Source organism: Penaeus chinensis, chromosome 7 (genome assembly GCF_019202785.1).
Source record: "Penaeus chinensis breed Huanghai No. 1 chromosome 7, ASM1920278v2, whole genome shotgun sequence".
In the NCBI taxonomy this organism is placed as follows: domain Eukaryota; kingdom Metazoa; phylum Arthropoda; class Malacostraca; order Decapoda; family Penaeidae; genus Penaeus; species Penaeus chinensis.
In genome coordinates, this window is record NC_061825.1 from 18,232,222 (window position 1) to 18,242,221 (window position 10,000).

The 10,000-nt window shown below is 36.0% G+C and overlaps 1 non-coding gene across 1 annotated transcript; it reads left to right on the forward strand.

Moving 5' to 3' along the window:
• The first annotated feature begins 2,037 nt into the window (after positions 1 to 2,037).
• Positions 2,038 to 2,110, forward strand: Trnak-uuu. Its single transcript has one exon. It is a non-coding gene; the product is annotated as a tRNA-Lys (tRNA).
• The last annotated feature ends 7,890 nt before the right edge of the window (positions 2,111 to 10,000 follow it).

The window sequence follows — 10,000 nt, forward strand, 5'->3', positions numbered from 1 at the left end:
CAATGTCAGCTGCGTCGAAAGCTCACGTAAAAGCTCACGTAAAAGCTCACGTAAAAGTCGACGTAGTCCTCGAGGACTACGTCGACTTTTACGTGAGCTTTCTTTCCTTCTTTATTATACAACATCAAATATCTTTTGCGTAAAAAGTCTAATAAAAATGTGATTAGGTATTATAGAAGCCAAAGGTAATGAGCGACGCCCCTTTCAGGCGCAGGAGAAGTTCGGCAACAGCTGGGCTGTGATGGATGCCATTTTCAGTCCGGAAGTAGACGCACACTTGGTGCTTGTGTGCGACCAAGAGCTCGAGTGCGACCAGGTCCTCCCTCGGCTGCCCTCGCCCCCCTCAACCTCCCCCCAGCCCGAGGAGCTCCTCCAACAACTGCTCACTCTCAGCCGCCGTTACGCCCTCGCCCTCGAGCTGGTGTTCCTCGACCAGTCTCTCCACGAGGACCACGTAGTCCTCCTGCAGAAGACGGACTAGATCAACAGACACGTCCAGGGCCTAGTGGACGTGATCGTGGCCCAAGTGGAGCAGTGCCGAGTGGACGCAGACGACGCCGTGGTCGCGAGGCTGGCGGGGAAGCTGTACAAGGGCGCCTCCTCCGACGGGAGGAACCAGCGCGGCTTCCGCACCTTGAGGCAGTGTCTGTTGGGGCTTCGCTACATCAGGAGCCTCTTGTAGTCGAGCCTCCTCTCTCCTTATTTATTGTCATCCTCTCATTATCCATTGTCTTATTTATTTATTAAAACATGTTATTTTATTTAAAACTTTTTACACCTTCCCCGACCTTGCTTTACCCAACACTATAGTACATGTTTTATCAAACCCATGGCCTGGCCACTTCGCGTTCTGATAAGTTTTCATGTAGAACAACCTAGGACAACAGTGTGTTCACTACTCCAGTTGCTGTTCACTTATTGTTGTCACGAAAGCATGTCACAACAATCCACTCAGAAATGACAAAATTTCTACTGCTGCTGCTGTTGTAACTGTGCAGAAAAGTCTAATATTTTCTAAAATCTGTTTAACTTCTCGAGGAATATCTGTTTCATGGGAGACGACAGACTGAATGAATAACTGAAAGAAAGATGGGCAGAAAGAGAGAGTGAATGAGTGAAAGAGAGAGACAGAGAATATTGTAGAAGGTTGCTTAAGAGAGGACGTAGGGTCGGGTCTAGAGATATGGAATTTGTTGCATGGAGCTGATTACTCTTCATACCATTTTCCGTTATTGATTAGATATATATCGTTTGAAGCCAAAGACTAAGTTCTGGCACACGATTTATGTCTACTGATAGGTCCTTCTCACACTGCGTGTCCGCCTTTCCTTTGGCTATATAATGAACAGAGTTTGTGATATTGTTACCTACTATAATAACGAATATGTGTGAAAATAAGTGTGGTAGGAGAAATATAAGTTCATAAATAAATGTATATTTCTTCATCAATATTTGATTATACTTTTTACTGTAAGTGTGGTTTTATTGTTTGATTAAATCATTTAATTCTTTCACATATAATTGTAGGCTGGCCAAACCAATTGAACAAATTTTCATGTGTTTGGGTGATGGCATTGAAATTAGCTAATTTTTTATATAAGAATAAATAAATAAATCTCTACACATTCAATCTGATTCACTGTAAGAGACCGGGCTCTGTCCTTGATCAATACACAAACATTGTAGCAATATTCTCTGCATTTCTTTTCCTAACCCTCATACTGCCAAGCCTCAGCCTAAAGCATAGGGTGTCTGCCTCCTCCTCTACACTTAACTCTGGCCCTCAATTCCCGTCGCGCAGGAGGCGTCTCGTGGGCCATGGCCGTCGGGAAGATGCTATTGGTCTTCGACTGCAGACAAATCTTTCTTAAGCTTGATCTGTAGGCCTTAAACATGTGTGTGTGTGCGTGCATATGTTTCGTATTCTATACATGTAAACATCTCTCTTTAATTTCCACTGGGCATCTGTTCACTAAGTAGTTGCTGCACGGCCTCATCATGGTGTATAAGTTATATTGATACTTATTAACGTTCCAAGCCCGAATGGCTCAGTCGGTAGAGCATTAGGCTTTTAACCTAAGGGTCCAGGGTTCGAGTCCCTGTTCGGGCGAAACGTTTTAAAAGAAAGAAAGAGGGAGAGGGAGAGGAAATAGTAATTAAACGGTGAATTAGATTTTAAAAAGAGTGAATATATATCAGGATACTAATTCATTCAACTCACTTATCACCTTCTCTCTATCTTTCAAAAGCTGAAGGATAAGTGACTGAGGCAATGCGCAAGGGAAAGCTTAACCTATTCTTCATGCAAAAATCCTTGCAGACTTCACATCAGGAATAACTTAAATCAGCTTCAAATCCTTTTTGTCTGTTTTTTTTTATCACCTTCCTCTCTCTATTTTTTCTAGGTATAGTTTCTATCTGTCGTATTTATCTATCTATGCTCTTATCTCTTAACTTCTCTTTCTTTAAATATGCATATGTGTAGATACATTTGCTTCGTCGTATTTGCCCAGCCGTATCTGAAGAAAATAAATATAATGATAGAAATCTTGTCCCAAAGATACGATAGTGAAGCGGCAGATAACGTTCCCGCGGAGCGTTCCTTCGCGAAAAGGTGTCCCTAAAACTCGTCCTCATCTCGGTGACGTCATAGGAAGGATAACCTGATGGGTGGCAGCTATAAGGAGAGTCCCGCGACGTCTTTCGATCAGAACAAGCTCCACTTCGAGAGCAGCTCCTCGGATTTCTTTCCTGCTTTGAGAGCGACGTTTCTGCTGCAGTGATGGGTGAGTGGCTCTTTATCTTTGTTTTCGTTTTTTTTTATTTAAATTTTTCTTTCTATTTCTCTGCGCTTGGGATATCTTTCATTAATCTTAAATGAAATGTTCATATGCCGTTTTCTATAAATATTCTAAGATCCTGTACCATTGATGTATAGTAAAGCTCAGGTAAATGTAGACCGGTTTTACTTTCCTCTAGTTGAATTTGTACAAACGATTTTCTCTGATTATTTAAAATAATTTTGCTCAAGTGAGTGTGGTCTTTATCTCCAGGTCGTTTAGGAAGTCCCACTTGGCCCTTGGTCGTGCTCCTTCCACTCCTCGCCGCCTGTGCCTCCTCCTCTAACTCCTCCTTCTCCTCCTCCTGGGCCTGGCTGTCCCTCCCTTCGCCTCTGACGTCCCTCTCGGCCCTCTGGGCTCCCCCCGCCCCCCGCCCGCCCCAAGGCTGTCAGCTGCATCTTCGAGACAACATTCTCCACCGAACTCAGCTCCTTCTAACTCTCCTCGAGGACTACGTCGACTTATACGTGAGCTCTCGCTTCCATTAGCCCTCTTTTCAGTATCATATTATGTAATTACTTTTTTCCTATTATCCAAATAAAGGATCGCCTCTCATGAGTGACATACCTTTCAGGCGCAGGAGAAGTTCGGCAACAGCTGGGCTGTGTTGGACGCCATTTTCAGTCCGGAAGTGGACGCACACTTGGTGCTTGTGTGCGACCAAGATCTCGAGTGCGACCAGGTCCTCCCTCGCCTGCCCTCGCCCTCCTTGACCTCCCCCCAGCCCGAGGAGCTCCTCCAACAACTGCTCACTCTCAGCCGCCGTTACGCCCTCGCCCTCGAGCTGGTGTTCCTCGACCAGTCTCTCCACGAGGACCACTTGGTCCTCCTGCAGAGGACGGACCAGATCTACAGACTCGTCCAGGGCCTAGTGGACGTGATCGTGGCCCAAGTGGAGCAGTGCCGAGTGGACGCAGACGACGCCGTGGTCGCGAGGCTGGCGGGGAAGCTGTACAAGGGCGCCTCCTCCGACGGGAGGAACCAGCGCGGCTTCCGCACCTTGAGGCAGTGTCTGTTGGGGCTTCGCTACATCAGGAGCCTCTTGTAGTCGAGCCTCCTCTCTCCTTATTTATTGTCATCCTCTCATTATCCTTTGTCTTATTTATTTATTAAAACATGTTATTTTATTTAAAACTTTTTACACCTTCCCCGACCCTGCTTTACCCAACACTATAGTACATGTGTTATCAACCCATGGCCTGGCCACTTCGCGTTCTGATATCTTTTCATGTAGAACAATGCCTTGGAGGCGAGTCCTTACCATGAGGTGTAAGTAACTCGGTGAGCTTCGAAAGCCTGATCCTTGACCCGACTCTCTCTCTCTGCGTCACGCACACACACACATACACACACTTTTATTCAATTACTTCTCACTCATTTATTCATTTATTCCCTCCTTCTCTCTTGAACTTTTCCATCTCCATCCCATTATTTGTTCTCTTTTTTCTTCGTTAATACAATATTTACTTCTTTCTTTCTTTCCATTATTCATTCGTTCGATTTTCTGTCAATCTGGATGAACCGTAGGAATCCTTTTCTGGACCATGTGAATTGTCCGCCTCAAGTAGATAGGATTCCAATGCAAACATGCTCGACAGTACCACGACCTCTTCTGTCTCATTTCATCCATCGTCCCAAAAAGAATTTCTGTCTGAAGCAGATCTCAGATTTTGTTTTTGGCATCAGATGCAGTTACGGCTTCGGCCAATCGCTGATTGTGACGCCATCATGACTTCCCGCATGGACGGGAACACTTCAAGGGCATTTTCCGAGAAAACTACTTAGCAGATTAAATGCATTTGTTTATGAATATTATTAAATGAAAACTACCAAAGAACAGACTTTGGCAAAGTAAAAATGTGATTGGTCAGTAATTAACCTCAATGGAATTTGTGTCAGATTCGATCACGTGTAGCGTGCATGTGTGGCGACATGAGAGAAGAGAAACTGGTGCTGGCTCTATGATGAATACTCATGATAACGTATATTGTCTCAAGAATTAACTGTGTGAATAGATTGCACATTGCCATAATGCTAATGTGGATATACTACTTGGATAAAGCTGGATATCGGAAAAGGTGTAAAAAGTTTTATAAACAGGACGAGAGGAGGCTCGACCACAAGAGGCTCCTGATGTAGCGAAGCCGCAACAGACACTGCCTCAAGGTGCGGAAGCCGCGCTGCTTCCTCCCGTCGGAGGAGGCGCCCTTGTACAGCTTCCCCGCCAGCCTCGCGACCACGGCGTCATCTGCGTCCACTCGGCACTGCTCCACTTAGGCCACGATCACGTCCACTAGGCCCTGGACGAGTCTGTAGATCTGGTCCGTCCTCTCAAGGAGGACCAAGTGGTCCTCGTGGAGAGACTGGTCGAGGAACACCAGCTCGAGGGCGAGGGCGTAGTAGCAGCTGAGAGTGAGCAAAGACGAAGATCCAAATAATGTGAAAAATAAATAGAGGAAGAAGTTCAAACAGAGAGCTTGTTCTGATTGGATGATGCCTCTGGCCTCTTCTCGTAGCTGTCATCCACATGGTCATTCGGCTTATGTCGTCCCCAAATTAAGAAGAGTTTTGGCGACGCCGTTTCTCGGGACAACGACCCGAGGGAACGTTATCTTGGGCCTCGCTGTCATATCTTTTGGAGTTTTAAAAGTTTTGTTAACTTTTTTAAATACGAGTGGACTGATATGAGCGATGCAAGACACCCATGCGTACACATATACATGCATGTGTATAGAAAAAGAGAATGAAAATAAGTAGGTAGATGGAACAAACAGACAGAAGAACATACCGAAGAGGTAGTGGGGAGAGTAATGCGAATTATATGGGAATACAAACACTAAAGAAGGAATTAGAGCTGATCTAAGGGATTCCAAGTGTAAAGTTTGTGTGTGTATGTGTGTGTATATATGTATATATATATATATATATTTTTTTTTTTTTTTTTTTTTTTTAACAGCCGTTCATTCCACTGCAGGACATAGGCACTATTGAGAGGTTATATGGCATAGTCACCCTTGCCTGATTGGATGCCCTTCCTAATCAACCGCGGTTGTGCCACGGCGGTGACTTCCCCTGCGACACCTGCGTTTGACTTCTCAATGCGATATGTTGTTTTCTCGGGCTTGAGCCAGCAGTCAGAGCGCAGGCCTTTTTACGACCGCCGCGACTGGGAATTGAACTCGGGACCACGAGAGTCTGAGTCCAGTGTTCTAACCAATGGAACATCGCGGCAGTTATATATATATATATATATATATATATATATATATATATATGCATGTGTGCGTATATACACAATTCATTATTATCTAACTCTCACTCCTTTATCTCCATCTCCCTCCTTTTTTCTTATCAAAAAGTTTTGGTCGAACAGGGACCTGGACGACGTTATTAATATTTCTCATTCACCATACTAAAGAAATACGAATACATGCCTGCATTAATGCGCACACACACACACACACACACACACACACACATACACACGCTAAAGGTTTATGAAACGAGCACAAAGAATAAATTAATCTGTGAATCGAAGACCTCGGGGCAAGTCATCGCCTGGCTCTGGCTCTCTTCATTTCTTTCTCTTTCTATAAAGGCAGAAATGGCCCTGTGATCGAGGGCTGCATCTTGGAGCCTCAGAGACAGAAATATTGCTTCTGGGTGTGAGGACGTGAATCGTGTGTTGAACGCGTGGAGACGGAGGACAGGAGGAAGCGTCATAGGAAAAATTATAGTCAGAGCCAAGAAACGATGCATCTCTTTTTGCTAAAATTTAGCCCTTAGTATCATAGGATTAAGTAATCAGAAAATGTAATTGAAAGGAAGAGTACTTTTGATGACACTGTAAATAAAGTGTGGCCGCCACGGAACAAATTTGAATTTCCAAGAGGCAAGAAGGAAAAAAAAAACTAATATTCTCTCTCTCTCTCTCTTTCTCTTTCTCTCTCACTCTCTCTTTTTCTCTCTCTCTTTCTCTTTCTCTTTCTCGCTCTCTCTCTCTCTCTCTCTCTCTCTCTCTTTGGGGAAGTTATGATGACGTCATGAAGCATTCCAAATATCTAGGCCAGACCCTTTTACAACATTCTCTGTCTCTCTCTTTCGCTCATTCACCCTCTCTTTTTGCCCTTTCAGTCATTTATTCACTCTCACTCCTCTATTGTGTCTGCTTTATCACATAAAACAGATTTCGTCCGAAAGGTTAAGCAGATTTTATAAAATATCAGACATTTCTGCACAGATACAACAGCAGCAGAATTCGTATCATTTCTGAGCGGATTGTGACATGCTTATGTAACAATTTTAAATGAACACCAACTGGAGTAGTGAACGTATCTCATATGTACATAGGCACTATTTTTTAAAGATGTGTTGTCCCAGGTTGTTCTACATGAAAAGATATCAGAAAGGCAAGTGGCCAGACCAGGGGTTTGATAAAACGTACTAGTTGGGAAGGTGTAAAAATATAGACTGCTTCCAGGCAAATGAAGCATTCTTATACCATGAATATCCAAATGGATTTTAACACTTTTGCCTATGTGGCAGGGAGATCCATCATGCATGAAAATGCAGTCATTATCTGGAACTAAGTTGCGGCAGAAGACGATATCCAACTTGATACCCACATCATCACCTTGGTAGGAAATTTTGTTCTCTCTGGCAGTCGGGGAGGTCCTTCTCTAAGGTGTTTTTTCTAAAACAAAATTAATCTGTCTACCGTAGACTCATCAGACAAACAAACAATAAAAGGTAACAATAAAAGTTACGGGATGCCTGGAATATTCAAATAAAGCCCTCTAAATTGTTTGAATTGAAACTTTTATTTTTAATCATGATAAAGACAATATCAACGATTCTGCATCATGATCATCCTCAAGAACAACAAGATTGATAATAAAAACAATAATGATTATGCTGATAATGGTGATAATAAGGATGGTGATAATAATAACAGCGATATTAGTGATAATAGTAATAATTTCAATAACAGTAATGGCATTAATAATGATGATAATAACAGTCTTAATCATAATAATAGAAATGATGTTAATAATAATAATAGTAATGATAGTAATAATAATAATGATAATAATGATGCTGCTGCTGATGATAATAATAATAATATTGACAATGATAATAATAATGATGATAATAATGATAATAATAAACATAATAATAAACATAATAATAAACATAATAATAAACATAATAATAAACATAATAATAAACATAATAATAAACATAATAATAAACATAATAATAAACATAATAATAAACATAATAATAAACATAATAATAAACATAATAATAAACATAATAATAAACATAATAATAAACATAATAATAAACATAATAATAAACATAATAATAAACATAATAATAAACATAATAATAAACATAATAATAAACATAATAATAAACATAATAATAAACATAATAATAAACATAATAATAAACATAATAATAAACATAATAATAAACATAATAATAAACATAATAATAAACATAATAATAAACATAATAATAAACATAATAATAAACATAATAATAAACATAATAATAAACATAATAATAAACATAATAATAAACATAATAATAAACATAATAATAAACATAATAATAAACATAATAATAAACATAATAATAAACATAATAATAAACATAATAATAAACATAATAATAAACATAATAATAAACATAATAATAAACATAATAATAAACATAATAATAAACATAATAATAAACATAATAATAAACATAATAATAAACATAATAATAAACATAATAATAAACATAATAATAAACATAATAATAAACATAATAATAAACATAATAATAAACATAATAATAAACATAATAATAAACATAATAATAAACATAATAATAAACATAATAATAAACATAATAATAAACATAATAATAAACATAATAATAAACATAATAATAAACATAATAATAAACATAATAATAAACATAATAATAAACATAATAATAAACATAATAATAAACATAATAATAAACATAATAATAAACATAATAATAAACATAATAATAAACATAATAATAAACATAATAATAAACATAATAATAAACATAATAATAAACATAATAATAAACATAATAATAAACATAATAATAAACATAATAATAAACATAATAATAAACATAATAATAAACATAATAATAAACATAATAATAAACATAATAATAAACATAATAATAAACATAATAATAAACATAATAATAAACATAATAATAAACATAATAATAAACATAATAATAAACATAATAATAAACATAATAATAAACATAATAATAAACATAATAATAAACATAATAATAAACATAATAATAAACATAATAATAAACATAATAATAAACATAATAATAAACATAATAATAAACATAATAATAAACATAATAATAAACATAATAATAAACATAATAATAAACATAATAATAAACATAATAATAAACATAATAATAAACATAATAATAAACATAATAATAAACATAATAATAAACATAATAATAAACATAATAATAAACATAATAATAAACATAATAATAAACATAATAATAAACATAATAATAAACATAATAATAAACATAATAATAAACATAATAATAAACATAATAATAAACATAATAATAAACATAATAATAAACATAATAATAAACATAATAATAAACATAATAATAAACATAATAATAAACATAATAATAAACATAATAATAAACATAATAATAAACATAATAATAAACATAATAATAAACATAATAATAAACATAATAATAAACATAATAATAAACATAATAATAAACATAATAATAAACATAATAATAAACATAATAATAAACATAATAATAAACATAATAATAAACATAATAATAAACATAATAATAAACATAATAATAAACATAATAATAAACATAATAATAAACATAATAATAAACATAATAATAAACATAATAATAAACATAATAATAAACATAATAATAAACATAATAATAAACATAATAATAAACATAATAATAAACATAATAATAAACATAATAATAAACATAATAATAAACATAATAATAAACATAATAATAAACATAATAATAAACATAATAATAAACATAATAATAAACATAATAATAAACATAATAATAAA